Consider the following 20,672-nt stretch of genomic DNA (forward strand, 5'->3'; position numbering starts at 1 on the left):
TCCTTCAAGAAAAACATGATTTTCATGCAGGACAATGCTCCATCACACGTGTCCAAGTACTCCACAGCGTGGCTGGCAAGAAAGGGTATAAAAGAAGAAAATCTAATGACACGGCCTCCTTGTTCACCTGATCTGAACCCCATTGAGAACCTGTGGTCCATCATCAAACAAGGAGGGAAAACAGTACACCTCTCTGAACAGTGTCTGGGAGGCTGTGGTTGCTGCTGCACGCAATGTTGATGGTGAACAGATCAAAACACTGACAGAATCCATGGATGGCAGGCTTTTGAGTGTCCTTGCAAAGAAAGGTGGCTATATTGGTCACTGATTTGTTTTTGTTATGTTTTTGAATGTCAGAAATGTATATTTGTGAATGTTGAGATGTTATATTGGTGTCACTGGTAAAAATAAATAATTGAAATGGGTATATATTTGTTTTTTGTTAAGTTGCCTAATAATTATGCACAGTAATAGTCACCTGCACACACAGATATCCCCCTAAAATAGCTATAACTAAAAACAAACTAAAAACTACTTCCAAAAATATTCAGCTTTGATATTAATGAGTTTTTTGGGTTCATTGAGAACATGGTTGTTGTTCAATAATAAAATTAATCCTCAAAAATACAACTTGCCTAATAATTCTGCACTCCCTGTATGCTGACGTATCGATCAGTTGGTTGCACGAGGCAAGATACGATCAGTAGTGTACGGAGCATGTGCAAGAATACAGGATGTAGTATTCCCCCTCCTCCATTGTGCTGGACAAGCCATGCGGTCAAGCAGGAAGTTAATTCTTATTTGTATTGATTGGTTAAGAGAATGTGCGGGTGGAGCTTAATATGGGAGGAGTTATGTGCCTATATAAGGAGCCTGCACTATTGTCCGGGGCTCAGAACTTGTGGTATTTTGGTGACGCTAGTCCCTCTGAGTCCCGATCGGTGATCCAATAAAGAATCTCTTCCTTCCTGAAGAAACCTGTGTCCATCTCTCTGTGCTTCGCTTCCGTCAGTTTCTCCGGTATCATAATGTGTCTGAGTGTATAACAGAGCCCCACAGCAATAATACTCACAGTAATGTGTCTGAGTGTATAACAGAGCTCCACAGCAATAATACTCCCAGTAATGTGTCTGAGTGTATAACAGAGCTCCACAGAAATAATACTCCCAGTAATGTGTCTGAGTGTATAACAGAGCCCCACAGCAATAATACTCCCAGTAATGTGTCTGAGTGTATAACAGAGCCCCACAGTAATAATACTCCCAGTAATGTGTCTGAGTGTATAACAGAGCTCCACAGCAATAATACTCCCAGTAATGTGTCTGAGGGTATAACAGAGCTCCACAGAAATAATACTCCCAGTAATGTGTCTGAGTGTATAACAGAGCTCCACAGTAATAATACTCCCAGTAATGTGTCTGAGTGTATAACAGAGCTCCACAGCAGTAATACTCCCAGTAATGTGTCTGAATGAATAACAGAGCACCACAGCAATAATACTCCCAGCAATGTGTCTGAGTGTATAACAGTGCTCCACAGCAATAATACTCCCAGTAATGTGTCTGAGTGTATAACAGAGCTCCACAGCAATAATACTCTCAGTAATGTGTCTGTGTGTATAACAGAGCTCCACGGCAATAATACTCCCAGTAATGTGTCTGAGTGTATAACAGAGCTCCACAGCAATAATACTCCCAGTAATGTGTCTGACTGTATAACAGAGCCCCACAGCAATAATACTCCCAGTAATGTGACTGAGTGTATAACAGAGCTCCACAGCAATAATACTCCCAGTAATGTGTCTGAGTGTATAACAGAGCTCCACAGCAATAATACTCCCAGCAATGTGTCTGACTGTATAACAGAGCCCCACAGCAATAATACTCCCAGTAATGTGTCTGAGTGTGTAACAGAGCTCCACAGTAATAATACTCCCAGTAATGTGTCTGAGTGTATAACAGAGCTCCACAGCAATAATACTCCCAGTAATGTGTCTGAGTGTATAACAGAGCTCCACAGCAATAATACTCCCAGTAATGTGTCTGAGTGTGTAACAGAGCTCCACAGTAATAATACTCCCAGTAATGTGTCTGAGTGTATAACAGAGCCCCACAGCAATAATACTCCCAGTAATGTGTCTGAGTGTGTAACAGAGCTCCACAGTAATAATACTCCCAGTAATTTGTCTGAGTGTGTAACAGAGCCCCACAGCAATAATACTCCCAGTAATGTGTCTGAGTGTATAACAGAGCTCCGCAGCAATAATACTCCCAGTAATGTGTCTGAGTGTATCACAGAGCTCCACAGCAATAATACTCCCAGTAATGTGTCTGAGTGTATAACAGAGCTCCACAGCAATAATACTCCCAGCAATGTGTCTGACTGTATAACAGAGCCCCACAGCAATAATACTCCCAGTAATGTGTCTGAGTGTGTAACAGAGCTCCACAGTAATAATACTCCCAGTAATGTGTCTGAGTGTATAACAGAGCCCCACAGCAATAATACTCCCAGTAATGTGACTGAGTGTATAACAGAGCTCCACAGCAATAATACTCCCAGTAATGTGTCTGAGTGTATAACAGAGCTCCACAGAAATAATACTCCCAGTAATGTGTCTGAGTGTGTAACAGAGCTCCACAGTAATAATACTCCCAGTAATGTGTCTGAGTGTATAACAGAGCCCCACAGCAATAATACTCCCAGTAATGTGACTGAGTGTATAACAGAGCTCCACAGCAATAATACTCCCAGTAATGTGTCTGAGTGTATAACAGAGCTCCACAGAAATAATACTCCCAGTAATGTGTCTGAGTGTGTAACAGAGCTCCACAGCAATAATACTCCCAGTAATGTGTCTGAGTGTGTAACAGAGCTCCACAGTAATAATACTCCCAGTAATGTGTCTGAGTGTATAACAGAGCCCCACAGCAATAATACTCCCAGTAATGTGACTGAGTGTATAACAGAGCTCCACAGCAATAATACTCCCAGTAATGTGTCTGAGTGTGTAACAGAGCTCCACAGTAATAATACTCCCAGTAATGTGTCTGAGTGTATAACAGAGCCCCACAGCAATAATACTCCCAGTAATGTGACTGAGTGTATAACAGAGCTCCACAGCAATAATACTCCCAGTAATGTGTCTGAGTGTATAACAGAGCTCCACAGAAATAATACTCCCAGTAATGTGTCTGAGTGTGTAACAGAGCTCCACAGTAATAATACTCCCAGTAATGTGTCTGAGTGTATAACAGAGCCCCACAGCAATAATACTCCCAGTAATGTGTCTGAGTGTATAACAGAGCTCCACAGCAATAATACTCCCAGTAATGTGTCTGAGTGTGTAACAGAGCTCCACAGTAATAATACTCCCAGTAATGTGTCTGAGTGTGTAACAGAGCCCCACAGCAATAATACTCCCAGTAATGTGTCTGAGTGTATAACAGAGCTCCGCAGCTATAATACTCCCAGTAATGTGTCTGAGTGTATCACAGAGCTCCACAGCAATAATACTCCCAGTAATGTGTCTGAGTGTATAACAGAGCTCCACAGCAATAATACTCCCAGTAATGTGTCTGAGTGTATAACAGAGCTCCACAGCAATAATACTCCCAGTAATGTGTCTGAATGTATAACAGAGCCCCACAGCAATAATACTCCCAGTAATGTGTCTGAGTGTATAACAGAGCTCCACAGCAGTAATACTCCCAGTAATGTGTCTGAGTGTATAACAGAGATCCACAGCAATAATACTCCCAGTAATGTGTCTGTGGCGAAACCAGCTTCGCCACTGTGAACTGGAGAGGCCTGGTTGCTAGCCTCCTGCCCGCTGACTATGGCCCCTGGACATATTGCACTTTCAAAACTATAATTGGGCATGTAATGATTTATATTGCTGCTACTGGCCCTTTAAAATCAGCGATGGACATTTTGGGACTACTGTCCCTTTAAGACTGTGAAGCATATTCGATTGTACTGCCTGTATATTGTATATGTATTCATGTGTTAAGTTTAACCTGGGTGATATGTATGCAGCATTCAACTGATTGTTCGGTAGAATCACTCCATTCATTATATTGAGTGAAACTACCGAACAACCAGACCACCCAGGAATAAGTGTGCCTCCAATTACCGTTTGCAACAATGTTGCAAACAGGTAATTGGCAATCCATGTAATGTATTCTTTGTCCTCTGGGTGGCCGCCATTCGGGAAACAAACACGTGGCGGCGGCCATCTTAAACTACCGAACAGCGGTGTTTTGCCGTCGAGTGTCTGGAACTGAAATCGGACACTTGACTAGGCAAACACCGCTGAGACCTCCATACTCCCAGAAATTCGTATAGAAACTACCGAATGACCCACCGTTCGGTAGAAAGAAACATACGAACTAGGGGATTCATGCGAATCCCCCTTAGTCTCTATAACCCAAGTAATTCGTCTGTTTCATTCACTTGTTTGTGACCGACCGCAGGGCCAAAATGCATGGAACTGTTTTCGGATACTTTACCCATGCGGTCGGTCAAATCTTTGGAACCTCATATCTCCCGAACCATCCATCCGAATGACCTGATTCTTGAATATGTTGTCCCCCTGAATAAGGGCTATCAGTGGATACCTGTTTTGGAGGTGTAGCATATGTATTTGGGGTACATCCAGGAATTGGGGAAAAAGGTGTACGGTATAATTATGTTAAGTGCTAATCTAAGGGGAGGAAATGTGTGGGAGGTACATCCATGTGATTGGTTAAATTCATCCTCCCCCTGGGAGTGTCCTGTATGTACTTGGTTGTAATAAAAGCCAGACTGGGTGTCCCAGTCCAGAGTCTTGCTTAACCCTCAAAGCGATGTGTCGTCTCGGTCTTTGGGGGAATGGGATTGTATGCTGACTGCCAAGAGTGTAAGCCGAGGTCTGCTTTTCTTGTTCAGCTGTTCCAGTGTTCGTGTGGTTCCAGTCGGGAGAATGGTGTTTGCAGTAGCTGTCTGTGCATCTGGAAAGGGGATTATCGCCTAAACTGGGTTTTATCCTCGTGTGTGTGAAACAGTCCGTTACAGTGTCTGAGTGTATAACAGAGCTCCACAGCAATAATACTCCCAGTAATGTGTCTGAGTGTATAACAGAGCTCCACAGCAATAATACTCCCAGTAATGTGTCTGAGTGTATAACAGAGCTCCACAGCAATAATACTCCCAGTAATGTGTCTGAGTGTATAACAGAGCTCCAAAGGAATAATACTCCCAGTAATGTGTCTGAGTGTATAACAGAGCTCCACAGCAATAATACTCCCAGTAATGTGTCTGAGTGTATAACAGAGCTCCACAGCAATAATACTCCCAGTAATGTGTCTGAGTGTATAACAGAGCTCCACAGCAATAATACTCCCAGTAATGTGTCTGAGTGTATAACAGAGCTCCACAGCAATAATACTCCCAGTAATGTGTCTGAGTGTATAACAGAGCCCCACAGCAATAATACTCCCAGTAATGTTACTGAGTGTATAACAGAGCTCCACAGCAATAATACTCCCAGTAATGTGTCTGAGTGTATCACAGAGCTCCACAGCAATAATACTCCCAGTAATGTGTCTGAGTGTATAACAGAGCTCCACAGCAATAATACTCCCAGTAATGTGTCTGAGTATATAACAGAGCTCCACAGCAATAATACTCCCAGTAATGTGTCTGAGTATATAACAGAGCTCCACAGCAATAATACTCCCAGTAATGTGTCTGAGTGTATAACAGAGCTCCACAGCAATAATACTCCCAGTAATGTGTCTGAGTATATAACAGAGCTCCACAGCAATAATACTCCCAGTAATGTGTCTGAGTATATAACAGAGCTCCACAGCAATAATACTCCCAGTAATGTGTCTGAGTATATAACAGAGCTCCACAGCAATAATACTCCCAGTAATGTGTCTGAGTGTATAACAGAGCTCCACAGCAATAATACTCCCAGTAATGTGTCTGAGTGTATAACAGAGCTCCACAGCAATAATACTCCCAGTAATGTGTCTGAGTGTATAACAGAGCTCCACAGCAATAATACTCCCATTAATGTGTCTGAGTGTATAACAGAGCCCCACAGCAATAATACTCCCAGTAATGTGTCTGAGTGTATAACAGAGCTCCACAGCAATAATACTCCCAGTAATGTGTCTGTGTATAACAGAGCTCCACAGCAATAATACTCCCAGTAATGTGCCTGAGTGTATAACAGAGCTCCACAGCAATAATACTCCCAGTAATGTGTCTGAGTGTATAACAGAGCTCCACAGCAATAATACTCCCAGTAATGTGTCTGAGTGTATAACAGAGCTCCACAGCAATAATACTCCCAGTAATGTGTCTGAGTGCCCACAGCAATAATACTCCCAGTAATGTGTCTGAGTGTATAACAGAGCTCCACAGCAATAATACTCGCAGTAATGTGTCTGAGTGTATCACAGAGCCCCACAGCAATAATACTCCCAGTAATGTGTCTGAGTGTATAACAGAGCTCCACAGCAATAATACTCCCAGTAATGTGTCTGAGTGTATAACAGAGCTCCACAGCAATAATACTCCCAGTAATGTGTCTGAGTGTATAACAGAGCTCCACAGCAATAATACTCCCAGTAATGTGTCTGAGTGTGTAACAGAGCTCCACAGCAATAATACTCGCAGTAATGTGTCTGAGTGTATCACAGAGCCCCACAGCAATAATACTCCCAGTAATGTGTCTGAGTGTATAACAGAGCTCCACAGCAATAATACTCCCAGTAATGTGTCTGAGTGTATAACAGAGCCCCACAGCAATAATACTCCCAGTAATGTGTCTGAGTGTATCACAGAGCCCCACAGCAATAATACTCCCAGTAATGTGTCTGAGTGTATAACAGAGCTCCACAGCAATAATACTCCCAGTAATGTGTCTGAGTGTATAACAGAGCTCCACAGCAATAATACTCCCAGTAATGTGTCTGAGTGTGTAACAGAGCTCCACAGCAATAATACTCGCAGTAATGTGTCTGAGTGTATCACAGAGCCCCACAGCAATAATACTCCCAGTAATGTGTCTGAGTGTATAACAGAGCTCCACAGCAATAATACTCCCAGTAATGTGTCTGAGTGTATAACAGAGCCCCACAGCAATAATACTCCCAGTAATGTGTCTGAGTGTATAACAGAGCTCCACAGCAATAATACTCCCAGTAATGTGTCTGAGTGTATAACAGAGCTCCACAGCAATAATACTCCCAGTAATGTGTCTGAGTGTATAACAGAGCTCCACAGCAATAATACTCTCAGTAATGTGTCTGAGTGTGTAACAGAGCTCCACAGCAATAATACTCGCAGTAATGTGTCTGAGTGTATCACAGAGCCCCACAGCAATAATACTCCCAGTAATGTGTCTGAGTGTATAACAGAGCTCCACAGCAATAATACTCCCAGTAATGTGTCTGAGTGTATAACAGAGCCCCACAGCAATAATACTCCCAGTAATGTGTCTGAGTGTATAACAGAGCCCCACAGCAATAATACTCCCAGTAATGTGTCTGAGTGTATAACAGAGCTCCACAGCAATAATACTCCCAGTAATGTGTCTGAGTGTATAACAGAGCTCCACAGCAATAATACTCCCAGTAATGTGTCTGAGTGTGTAACAGAGCTCCACAGCAATAATACTCGCAGTAATGTGTCTGAGTGTATCACAGAGCCCCACAGCAATAATACTCCCAGTAATGTGTCTGAGTGTATAACAGAGCTCCACAGCAATAATACTCCCAGTAATGTGTCTGAGTGTATAACAGAGCTCCACAGTAATAATACTCCCAGTAATGTGTCAGAGTGTATAACAGAGCCCCACAGCAATAATACTCCCAGTAATGTGTCTGAGTGTATAACAGAGCCCCACAGCAATAATACTCCCAGTAATGTGTCTGAGTGTATAACAGAGCTCCACAGCAATAATACTCCCAGTAATGTGTCTGAGTGTATAACAGAGCTCCACAGCAATAATACTCCCAGTAATGTGTCTGAGTGTATAACAGAGCTCCACAGCAATAATACTCCCAGTAATGTGTCTGAGTGTATAACAGAGCTCCACAGCAATAATACTCCCAGTAATGTGTCTGAGTGTGTAACAGAGCTCCACAGCAATAATACTCGCAGTAATGTGTCTGAGTGTATCACAGAGCCCCACAGCAATAATACTCCCAGTAATGTGTCTGAGTGTATAACAGAGCTCCACAGCAATAATACTCCCAGTAATGTGTCTGAGTGTATAACAGAGCTCCACAGTAATAATACTCCCAGCAATGTGTCTGAGTGTATAACAGAGCTCCACAGCAATAATACTCCCAGTAATGTGTCTGAGTGTATAACAGAGCTCCACAGCAATAATACTCCCAGTAATGTGTCTGAGTGTATAACAGAGCTCCACAGCAATAATACTCCCAGTAATGTGTCTGAGGGTATAACAGAGCCCCACAGCAATAATACTCCCAGTAATGTGTCTGAGTGTATAACAGAGCACCACAGTAATAATACTCCCAGTAATGTGTCTGAGTGTATCACAGAGCCCCACAGCAATAATACTCCCAGTAATGTGTCTGAGTGTATCACAGAGCCCCACAGCAATAATACTCCCAGTAATGTGTCTGAGTGTATAACAGAGCACCACAGTAATAATACTCCCAGTAATGTGTCTGAGTGTATCACAGAGCCCCACAGCAATAATACTCCCAGTAATGTGTCTGAGTGTATAACAGAGCCCCACAGTAATAATACTCCCAGTAATGTGTCTGAGTGTATAACAGAGCCCCACAGTAATAATACTCCCAGTAATGTGTCTGAGTGTATAACAGAGCCCCACAGCAATAATACTCCCAGTAATGTGTCTGAGTGTCTAACAGAGCTCCACAGCAATAATACTCCCAGTAATGTGTCTGAGTGTATAACAGCGCTCCACAGCAATAATACTCCCAGTAATGTGTCTTAATGTATAACAGAGCTCCACAGCAATAATACTCCCAGTAATGTGTCTGAGTGTATAACAGAGCTCCACAGCAATAATACTCCCAGTAATGTGTCTGAGTGTATAACAGAGCCCCACAGCAATAATACTCCCAGTAATGTGTCTGAGTGTATAACAGAGCTCCACATCAATAATACTCCCAGTAATGTGTCTGAGTGTATAACAGAGCCCCACAGCAATAATACTCCCAGTAATGTGTCTGAGTGTATAACAGAGCTCCACAGCAATAATACTCCCAGTAATGTGTCTGAGTGTATAACAGAGCTCCACATCAATAATACTCCCAGTAATGTGTCTGAGTGTATAACAGAGCCCCACAGCAATAATACTCCCAGTAATGTGTCTGAGTGTATAACAGAGCCACACAGCAATAATACTCCCAGTAATGTGTCTGAGTGTGTAACAGAGCTCCACAGCAATAATACTCCCAGTAATGTGTCTGAGTGTATAACAGAGCTCCACATCAATAATACTCCCAGTAATGTGTCTGAGTGTATAACAGAGCTCCACATCAATAATACTCCCAGTAATGTGTCTGAGTGTATAACAGAGCCCCACAGCAATAATACTCCCAGTAATGTGTCTGAGTGTATAACAGAGCACCACAGTAATAATACTCCCGGTACTGTGTCTGAGTGTATAACAGAGCTCCACAGCAATAATACTCCCAGTAATGTGTCTGAGTGTATAACAGAGCTCCACAGCAATAATACTCCCAGTAATGTGTCTGAGTGTATAACAGAGCTCCACAGCAATAATACTCCCAGTAATGTGTCTGAGTGTATAACAGAGCTCCACAGCAATAATACTCCCAGTAATGTGTCTGAGTGTATAACAGAGCTCCACAGCAATAATACTCCCAGTAATGTGTCTGAGTGTATAACAGAGCCCCACAGCAATAATACTCCCAGTAATGTGTCTGAGTGTATAACAGAGCCCCACAGCAATAATACTCCCAGTAATGTGTCTGAGTGTATAACAGAGCCCCACAGTAATAATACTCCCAGTAATGTGTCTGAGTGTATAACAGAGCTCCACAGCAATAATACTCCCAGTAATGTGTCTGAGTGTATAACAGAGCACCACAGTAATAATACTCCCGGTACTGTGTCTGAGTGTATAACAGAGCTCCACAGCAATAATACTCCCAGTAATGTGTCTGAGTGTATAACAGAGCTCCACAGCAATAATACTCCCAGTAATGTGTCTGAGTGTATAACAGAGCTCCACAGCAATAATACTCCCAGTAATGTGTCTGAGTGTATAACAGAGCTCCACAGCAATAATACTCCCAGTAATGTGTCAGAGTGTATAACAGAGCTCCACATCAATAATACTCCCAGTAATGTGTCTGAGTGTATAACAGAGCCCCACAGCAATAATACTCCCAGTAATGTGTCTGAGTGTATAACAGAGCTCCACAGCAATAATACTCCCAGTAATGTGTCTGAGTGTATAACAGAGCTCCACATCAATAATACTCCCAGTAATGTGTCTGAGTGTATAACAGAGCCCCACAGCAATAATACTCCCAGTAATGTGTCTGAGTGTATAACAGAGCCACACAGCAATAATACTCCCAGTAATGTGTCTGAGTGTGTAACAGAGCTCCACAGCAATAATACTCCCAGTAATGTGTCTGAGTGTATAACAGAGCTCCACATCAATAATACTCCCAGTAATGTGTCTGAGTGTATAACAGAGCTCCACATCAATAATACTCCCAGTAATGTGTCTGAGTGTATAACAGAGCCCCACAGCAATAATACTCCCAGTAATGTGTCTGAGTGTATAACAGAGCACCACAGTAATAATACTCCCGGTACTGTGTCTGAGTGTATAACAGAGCTCCACAGCAATAATACTCCCAGTAATGTGTCTGAGTGTATAACAGAGCTCCACAGCAATAATACTCCCAGTAATGTGTCTGAGTGTATAACAGAGCTCCACAGCAATAATACTCCCAGTAATGTGTCTGAGTGTATAACAGAGCTCCACAGCAATAATACTCCCAGTAATGTGTCTGAGTGTATAACAGAGCTCCACAGCAATAATACTCCCAGTAATGTGTCTGAGTGTATAACAGAGCCCCACAGCAATAATACTCCCAGTAATGTGTCTGAGTGTATAACAGAGCCCCACAGCAATAATACTCCCAGTAATGTGTCTGAGTGTATAACAGAGCCCCACAGTAATAATACTCCCAGTAATGTGTCTGAGTGTATAACAGAGCTCCACAGCAATAATACTCCCAGTAATGTGTCTGAGTGTATAACAGAGCACCACAGTAATAATACTCCCGGTACTGTGTCTGAGTGTATAACAGAGCTCCACAGCAATAATACTCCCAGTAATGTGTCTGAGTGTATAACAGAGCTCCACAGCAATAATACTCCCAGTAATGTGTCTGAGTGTATAACAGAGCTCCACAGCAATAATACTCCCAGTAATGTGTCTGAGTGTATAACAGAGCTCCACAGCAATAATACTCCCAGTAATGTGTCAGAGTGTATAACAGAACTCCGCAGCAATAATACTCCCAGTAATGTGTCTGAGTGTATAACAGAGCTTCACAGCAATAATACTCCCAGTAATGTGTCTGAGTGTATAACAGAGCTCCACAGCAATAATACTCCCAGTAATGTGTCTGAGTGTATAACAGAGCTCCACAGCAATAATACTCCCAGTAATGTGTCTGAGTGTATAACAGAGCTCCACAGCAATAATACTCCCAGTAATGTGTCTGAGTGTGTAACAGAGCTCCACAGCAATAATACTCGCAGTAATGTGTCTGAGTGTATCACAGAGCCCCACAGCAATAATACTCCCAGTAATGTGTCTGAGTGTATAACAGAGCTCCACAGCAATAATACTCCCAGTAATGTGTCTGAGTGTATAACAGAGCTCCACAGTAATAATACTCCCAGTAATGTGTCAGAGTGTATAACAGAGCCCCACAGCAATAATACTCCCAGTAATGTGTCTGAGTGTATAACAGAGCCCCACAGCAATAATACTCCCAGTAATGTGTCTGAGTGTATAACAGAGCTCCACAGCAATAATACTCCCAGTAATGTGTCTGAGTGTATAACAGAGCTCCACAGCAATAATACTCCCAGTAATGTGTCTGAGTGTATAACAGAGCTCCACAGCAATAATACTCCCAGTAATGTGTCTGAGTGTATAACAGAGCTCCACAGCAATAATACTCCCAGTAATGTGTCTGAGTGTGTAACAGAGCTCCACAGCAATAATACTCGCAGTAATGTGTCTGAGTGTATCACAGAGCCCCACAGCAATAATACTCCCAGTAATGTGTCTGAGTGTATAACAGAGCTCCACAGCAATAATACTCCCAGTAATGTGTCTGAGTGTATAACAGAGCTCCACAGTAATAATACTCCCAGCAATGTGTCTGAGTGTATAACAGAGCTCCACAGCAATAATACTCCCAGTAATGTGTCTGAGTGTATAACAGAGCTCCACAGCAATAATACTCCCAGTAATGTGTCTGAGTGTATAACAGAGCTCCACAGCAATAATACTCCCAGTAATGTGTCTGAGGGTATAACAGAGCCCCACAGCAATAATACTCCCAGTAATGTGTCTGAGTGTATAACAGAGCACCACAGTAATAATACTCCCAGTAATGTGTCTGAGTGTATCACAGAGCCCCACAGCAATAATACTCCCAGTAATGTGTCTGAGTGTATCACAGAGCCCCACAGCAATAATACTCCCAGTAATGTGTCTGAGTGTATAACAGAGCACCACAGTAATAATACTCCCAGTAATGTGTCTGAGTGTATCACAGAGCCCCACAGCAATAATACTCCCAGTAATGTGTCTGAGTGTATAACAGAGCCCCACAGTAATAATACTCCCAGTAATGTGTCTGAGTGTATAACAGAGCCCCACAGTAATAATACTCCCAGTAATGTGTCTGAGTGTATAACAGAGCCCCACAGCAATAATACTCCCAGTAATGTGTCTGAGTGTCTAACAGAGCTCCACAGCAATAATACTCCCAGTAATGTGTCTGAGTGTATAACAGCGCTCCACAGCAATAATACTCCCAGTAATGTGTCTTAATGTATAACAGAGCTCCACAGCAATAATACTCCCAGTAATGTGTCTGAGTGTATAACAGAGCTCCACAGCAATAATACTCCCAGTAATGTGTCTGAGTGTATAACAGAGCCCCACAGCAATAATACTCCCAGTAATGTGTCTGAGTGTATAACAGAGCTCCACATCAATAATACTCCCAGTAATGTGTCTGAGTGTATAACAGAGCCCCACAGCAATAATACTCCCAGTAATGTGTCTGAGTGTATAACAGAGCTCCACAGCAATAATACTCCCAGTAATGTGTCTGAGTGTATAACAGAGCTCCACATCAATAATACTCCCAGTAATGTGTCTGAGTGTATAACAGAGCCCCACAGCAATAATACTCCCAGTAATGTGTCTGAGTGTATAACAGAGCCACACAGCAATAATACTCCCAGTAATGTGTCTGAGTGTGTAACAGAGCTCCACAGCAATAATACTCCCAGTAATGTGTCTGAGTGTATAACAGAGCTCCACATCAATAATACTCCCAGTAATGTGTCTGAGTGTATAACAGAGCTCCACATCAATAATACTCCCAGTAATGTGTCTGAGTGTATAACAGAGCCCCACAGCAATAATACTCCCAGTAATGTGTCTGAGTGTATAACAGAGCACCACAGTAATAATACTCCCGGTACTGTGTCTGAGTGTATAACAGAGCTCCACAGCAATAATACTCCCAGTAATGTGTCTGAGTGTATAACAGAGCTCCACAGCAATAATACTCCCAGTAATGTGTCTGAGTGTATAACAGAGCTCCACAGCAATAATACTCCCAGTAATGTGTCTGAGTGTATAACAGAGCTCCACAGCAATAATACTCCCAGTAATGTGTCTGAGTGTATAACAGAGCTCCACAGCAATAATACTCCCAGTAATGTGTCTGAGTGTATAACAGAGCCCCACAGCAATAATACTCCCAGTAATGTGTCTGAGTGTATAACAGAGCCCCACAGCAATAATACTCCCAGTAATGTGTCTGAGTGTATAACAGAGCCCCACAGTAATAATACTCCCAGTAATGTGTCTGAGTGTATAACAGAGCTCCACAGCAATAATACTCCCAGTAATGTGTCTGAGTGTATAACAGAGCACCACAGTAATAATACTCCCGGTACTGTGTCTGAGTGTATAACAGAGCTCCACAGCAATAATACTCCCAGTAATGTGTCTGAGTGTATAACAGAGCTCCACAGCAATAATACTCCCAGTAATGTGTCTGAGTGTATAACAGAGCTCCACAGCAATAATACTCCCAGTAATGTGTCTGAGTGTATAACAGAGCTCCACAGCAATAATACTCCCAGTAATGTGTCAGAGTGTATAACAGAGCTCCACATCAATAATACTCCCAGTAATGTGTCTGAGTGTATAACAGAGCCCCACAGCAATAATACTCCCAGTAATGTGTCTGAGTGTATAACAGAGCTCCACAGCAATAATACTCCCAGTAATGTGTCTGAGTGTATAACAGAGCTCCACATCAATAATACTCCCAGTAATGTGTCTGAGTGTATAACAGAGCCCCACAGCAATAATACTCCCAGTAATGTGTCTGAGTGTATAACAGAGCCACACAGCAATAATACTCCCAGTAATGTGTCTGAGTGTGTAACAGAGCTCCACAGCAATAATACTCCCAGTAATGTGTCTGAGTGTATAACAGAGCTCCACATCAATAATACTCCCAGTAATGTGTCTGAGTGTATAACAGAGCTCCACATCAATAATACTCCCAGTAATGTGTCTGAGTGTATAACAGAGCCCCACAGCAATAATACTCCCAGTAATGTGTCTGAGTGTATAACAGAGCACCACAGTAATAATACTCCCGGTACTGTGTCTGAGTGTATAACAGAGCTCCACAGCAATAATACTCCCAGTAATGTGTCTGAGTGTATAACAGAGCTCCACAGCAATAATACTCCCAGTAATGTGTCTGAGTGTATAACAGAGCTCCACAGCAATAATACTCCCAGTAATGTGTCTGAGTGTATAACAGAGCTCCACAGCAATAATACTCCCAGTAATGTGTCTGAGTGTATAACAGAGCTCCACAGCAATAATACTCCCAGTAATGTGTCTGAGTGTATAACAGAGCCCCACAGCAATAATACTCCCAGTAATGTGTCTGAGTGTATAACAGAGCCCCACAGCAATAATACTCCCAGTAATGTGTCTGAGTGTATAACAGAGCCCCACAGTAATAATACTCCCAGTAATGTGTCTGAGTGTATAACAGAGCTCCACAGCAATAATACTCCCAGTAATGTGTCTGAGTGTATAACAGAGCACCACAGTAATAATACTCCCGGTACTGTGTCTGAGTGTATAACAGAGCTCCACAGCAATAATACTCCCAGTAATGTGTCTGAGTGTATAACAGAGCTCCACAGCAATAATACTCCCAGTAATGTGTCTGAGTGTATAACAGAGCTCCACAGCAATAATACTCCCAGTAATGTGTCTGAGTGTATAACAGAGCTCCACAGCAATAATACTCCCAGTAATGTGTCAGAGTGTATAACAGAACTCCGCAGCAATAATACTCCCAGTAATGTGTCTGAGTGTATAACAGAGCTTCACAGCAATAATACTCCCAGTAATGTGTCTGAGTGTATAACAGAGCTCCACAGCAATAATACTCCCAGTAATGTGTCTGAGTGTATAACAGAGCTCCACAGCAATAATACTCCCAGTAATGTGTCAGAGTGTATAACAGAACTCCGCAGCAATAATACTCCCAGTAATGTGTCTGAGTGTATAACAGAGCACCACAGTAATAATACTCCCAGTAATGTGTCTGAGTGTATAACAGAGCCCCACAGCAATAATACTCCCAGTAATGTGTCTTTAAACTACAATAAATGTGTTTAGGAATCAGTCTGTGGAAATAAGATACGGTGTTCTTGCTATAAGTTATTTTTTTATACTCTTTATTTTTGTGTATAGATACATAAAGGACATTTGCAAAACATCAGAAAAACAATCAAGGTGCAGAAAAATATCCCTCAAAGCACGACCACAGAATAGGCCGCATGTTTTTCTTAAAAAAAAAAAAAGGACCAATAAAACACAGTGTTTAGTGATTATAACACGAACGAGTGCACTGGTAACAGGAACACTGGGGTTGGACGCTGGTACTAAAGCACTCATGTGGGCTACAAGGTACGAGATAGCGGTATGGCATTTCACAAGAGACACGTGGTTGTGGAGACAGGGCCATATAATACTGATTTGGCTAGTCTCTTAGCCAGTGCCTCTCCTTGAGGTGTGCTTTGTGAATGTGGCAGGAGGTGCAAGGGGAACCGCTTTCAAATGCTCTGGGGGGACAAGCGAGGTGGGCCCCAGTCAGATCGTGCAGAGAGGCAGGTTTGCCCTGGAGTAGTCGACCAGAAAGGTCAGAGTGTTGGACCGGAGTGGGGAACAGCACCACTGTACCACGCTTCATGGACATCTCTTCCGCATCCTCTTTTGGACATACAAGGTCAAACAGGAGCTCCCATCTCCCGGTAATCTGCCTCCTAGGAAGACCAGACAGAGGACGCCATAGACCATGGTGTTCCTCCGATGGCCCATCTGACCCCTCCAGCGAGAGGTGATCAGGAGTGGCTTGGCTGCCTCAACGCTTTGTGCATTCCATGAGATGGGATGGTTCTGCACGGTACCTTAACATCTCCTGTAAGGCCTCACAGATGCTGTCAAATGTCCCCATGGAGGCCCCACAGAGTCATGCTCTGTCGCCATTTTGGGTACCGACTATGAGCCTCGGCAGTTTTATGGTGTGCACAGGACAGTCCCAGAGTTAGTTACGTATCTTAGAGTGCTGGGAAACCCCTAATTTTGGAATGAAGTATTTCACCCAGGCGTTCAGTGGCAGATTGTGGGTAGAAGGATCCGGCCGCCTCCCTCTCTCCTGTTTCGAAAGGTAGGCCGCAGGCTTGCCCCAGTAGGATGCTGACCGGAGGAAGTGCTGCAGTGGTTATAAGGATTGCAGGATTGCAGTGAATCAGCGGGATCATTAGGAGTCAAATTCTCGGATCAAAAAGTCAGCGTAAGAGACAAAATTGCGAGAGATCTCCAGGAGCTTATGTGCGAGCACTCGCCATGCAAGTCAAGCCCTGCCCACTCCAAACTACATTATAGCTGTATATATCATGATTAGTAAGAGCATCCCTGCTCCTGGTCACACCCCTAAAATGAAATAGTCTGACACCATAACAGTCTCATCGTAATAAAGTTGGTAAAAGAACCAACGAACAGTTTAACCCCAATGTCTAGAATTGGCTTGGCCGCAGCTCCAATCTGTCAGCCGGCCCACTTCATGGGCAGTAGGGTTTTATGATTTATAAAGCGCCAACAAAATAGGACCATGTGTGCGGTTGGTCAAATAATTGACTTCCATGGAAAAACACAATCACTGGACCGATCTGGGTGATTTTTGGATATGTTGGTCACCCAGATCGGGGGCTATCCGAGAATGTAACTTTTGTGGGGTTTCTATGGATTTTTGGGAGTATTTTTGGGATGTTTGTAAATTGTATGTTTTTTTATACCTGAGAGATAATTTAATTATATGTTTGCTTCTCAGATAATATCTCTCAGGCACAAAGGATCATTGGAGGAATTTCCCTGTATTCTTGTATTAGAAACCCCTTGCATGGGCTATGCATAGAAGGCTGTGTGTGGCCCTGAATAAAACAGACTACTACCAGCATTATGCCTCGTTGCGGCGGTTAAAGGGGTTTACAGTGCTTATGGTGTCCGATGTGGTGCTTATAGTACTCAGCGACTACTAGGAAGCGCAATCGGCTGAGGTACCCAGTCGGAGTGCCAGGCAGTCCGCAACAGGGGACAACCCTGCTGTGTGCCATTCTCAAGGGGGAACGGTGAGAAGAGATGCCTGTTCACATTACCTGTTGCTTTAGGGTAATTATACAGTGACCACATTCATTTTTAATCAATCTGGGTGAGAAGCCCCTGGGGAAACCTCAGCCCACCCTGTCGAATGTTTTTTCAGCATCAGTGGACAGCAGGAGGGTCTGGGGATCCCCAGAGTGTCCAAAGTATGCATAGTATTGCAACACGCCTCTCTATTGTGGACAAAGCCAACATGATTGGGGTGAACTAAGCTAGGGAGCAACGGCTTCAGCCTATTGGCCAAAATCATGCAAACAGCTTGCGATCTACATTGACCAATGAGAACGGGTCATAGTTTCCACAATCAGCCAGATCTTTGCCAGATTTATGTATCAGATAGCCAGCAGGGATTGAGGTGGGAGCCTTGCATCCCTGGGAATGGCATTAAAGGTTTTTAATAAGCAATGCACTAATAACGTTTAAATAAAACCAGTGTATAATATTTCACAGTGAACCCTTCCCAGGTTTACACAACTTAAAGCAGCACAGAGAGAGGGAATATTCTTCAATTAGTGCCGAACATCAAAACGACGTGATGGAAACATTGCAATAGGTGTAATGTAGTGGGTGTACAGTGCAAGTAGTGCGGGAGTATCCGTATTACACACCTTAGCAGTACGTCACCGTGATAACACTCATATATATATAATAAGAGACAAACAAACAATAACATTTAGCAAATAACCAGAAAGAGGCTTGTGAGCAGCATCCCCTGCTGCCTTCAGGAGAGCCCCCCAAAATCCAAAGAAGTACGCGACTAACAGGCCAGTGTCTCGCAGGCAGAGCGGCTCAGCAGAGAGATCAGCCAGTATGATAGAGCCGAGCCTTCAAGTCCCCACGGTGGATGATGTACCACCACTATGGCGTTTACTAGACAGCATGGAGTGAGAGGTCACTGCCAAAGGGCGATTCGATTAAAATGACCAATCCGCTGCTTTATTTCCTTGTTCTGATACAGAGCAGAGAGTGATCAAGTGTCCATCTTGGATCAATGAACTATTGAACTAATGGTTTCTATTGCCTGACAAAAAGCACAGCATCTAAGGTGTAGTGGTTTTGGTGATTAAAACCGCCGTGAACGCAGTTAATAATGCTCTGTCTCACACTGTACTTGCCCTCAGTGTACCCGATACTGGTAAAGCAGCCATTTCCTAGCTGTTCGGTTTGTGTGGAAGGCTGCATGTTTTCTGACTAGTAATCAACAATCTCATAACCCCCCTTCTTTACAGAGACTTGCTACAAGAGAACTATAACAACTGTCGCCCTCCCTGCTTTAGACTGTAAGCTCATCAGACCAGAACACCCATCCTCTCTTGTGCTGTATGTTGGCACTTTATTAATAAAAATAATAACAAATACTTTTTTTGTGAGTTATAATTGCTTCCTCTTCATTGCATCTTTTGTGCAATTTCAAAGTTTTCCAGGAAGAGGGTTGGGGCTAATTAAAGGTGAGCTGGTATTTAAGTTATTTTTAAGTGAACTTTAAACCTTGCAGCAACAGGATTCTTTATTTGTAATAGAAACCTATTGTGCCGGAAACACAATGAGAGACACGGCAGATTTCCTAAAGGCATAAGCTCTGGTTAAAGGGACATTCTAAAGGGTAAAAAAAATATTTTTACAATTTTACAATTTAGTATATTTATCCCAATGGGAAAAAAGTATGCATTTCTTACTGCAGTGTTTTCATTTAAAAACAGCCGTCTGCAGCCTTTGCAAGCCCTGGGCTTTCTCTCCAGCCCAGGATAACTGTTAGCGCTAACACAATCAGGAAAAAACCCTTCCTGGCTGTCTGATACCCCAGGGGTATTTCTACAAATAGCTTAAAATGTGGCGTTTTCAAAAGGAAATGAAAACGTTTATAGAGTGGAATTAAAATGTGATGCTCCTGACACATGACTTGAGCACGCTGCGGGGTGCTATGTGTGTGGAGTGTCCCTTTAATACGTTTGGAAATCACCTGTGAATTCATGAACTGTTACAGTCACCACTTCCTCGTGACTAATTATTGCAAAACTTTGATCTAACTATATTTAGAAAAAAATGGTTTTCAATCACATTCAGTTACTCAGCAAAGTGTCTGGATTGAAAGTGACTTTGAAATGACCCAAATAGACAAACTGAAATCATAGTTAAATCGCTGATTTTTTTTTCAGTATGGCTAAAAAGCATCTCTGCAAATTGGACACTTACTGAAGGCCATGCCAGTGGGATTCCAGGGATATTCTCCTAGTGTGCAGCTGTAGATTATGCTGGCTTTAGTGCACCTAGAATATACATTTTTGTAATGACAGGGGGCAAATATTTTGCTATAAACTCTCTTTATTAAAGGACCATTATAGTGTCAGGAATACATACTCGTTTTTCTGGCACCATAGTTCCCTGAGAGTTCCGTGGCGCTGAAGGGGGAGAAAGGGGTTAATCCCTTACCTTTTTTCCAGCGCCGGGCTCCCTCGGCGCTGGGACTCTCCTCCCTCTTCTTCCGTCACTGTCAAGAGCCGCACGCGCATCCAGCCAGTCCATAGGAAAGCATTATCAATGCTTTCCTATGGTCGCTGGCGTCTTCTCACTGTGAAAATCACAGTGAGAAACGCGGAAGCGCCTCTAGCGGCTG

The 20,672-nt window shown here is 42.9% G+C and overlaps 1 protein-coding gene across 1 annotated transcript in view; it reads right to left on the reverse strand.

Moving 5' to 3' along the window:
* The window catches only part of AKTIP (AKT interacting protein), a 72,383-nt gene that overhangs the window by 51,145 nt on the left and 566 nt on the right, over positions 1–20,672 (reverse strand). The window lies entirely within an intron of this gene.

Source organism: Pelobates fuscus, chromosome 12 (genome assembly GCF_036172605.1).
Source record: "Pelobates fuscus isolate aPelFus1 chromosome 12, aPelFus1.pri, whole genome shotgun sequence".
NCBI lineage: Eukaryota > Metazoa > Chordata > Amphibia > Anura > Pelobatidae > Pelobates > Pelobates fuscus.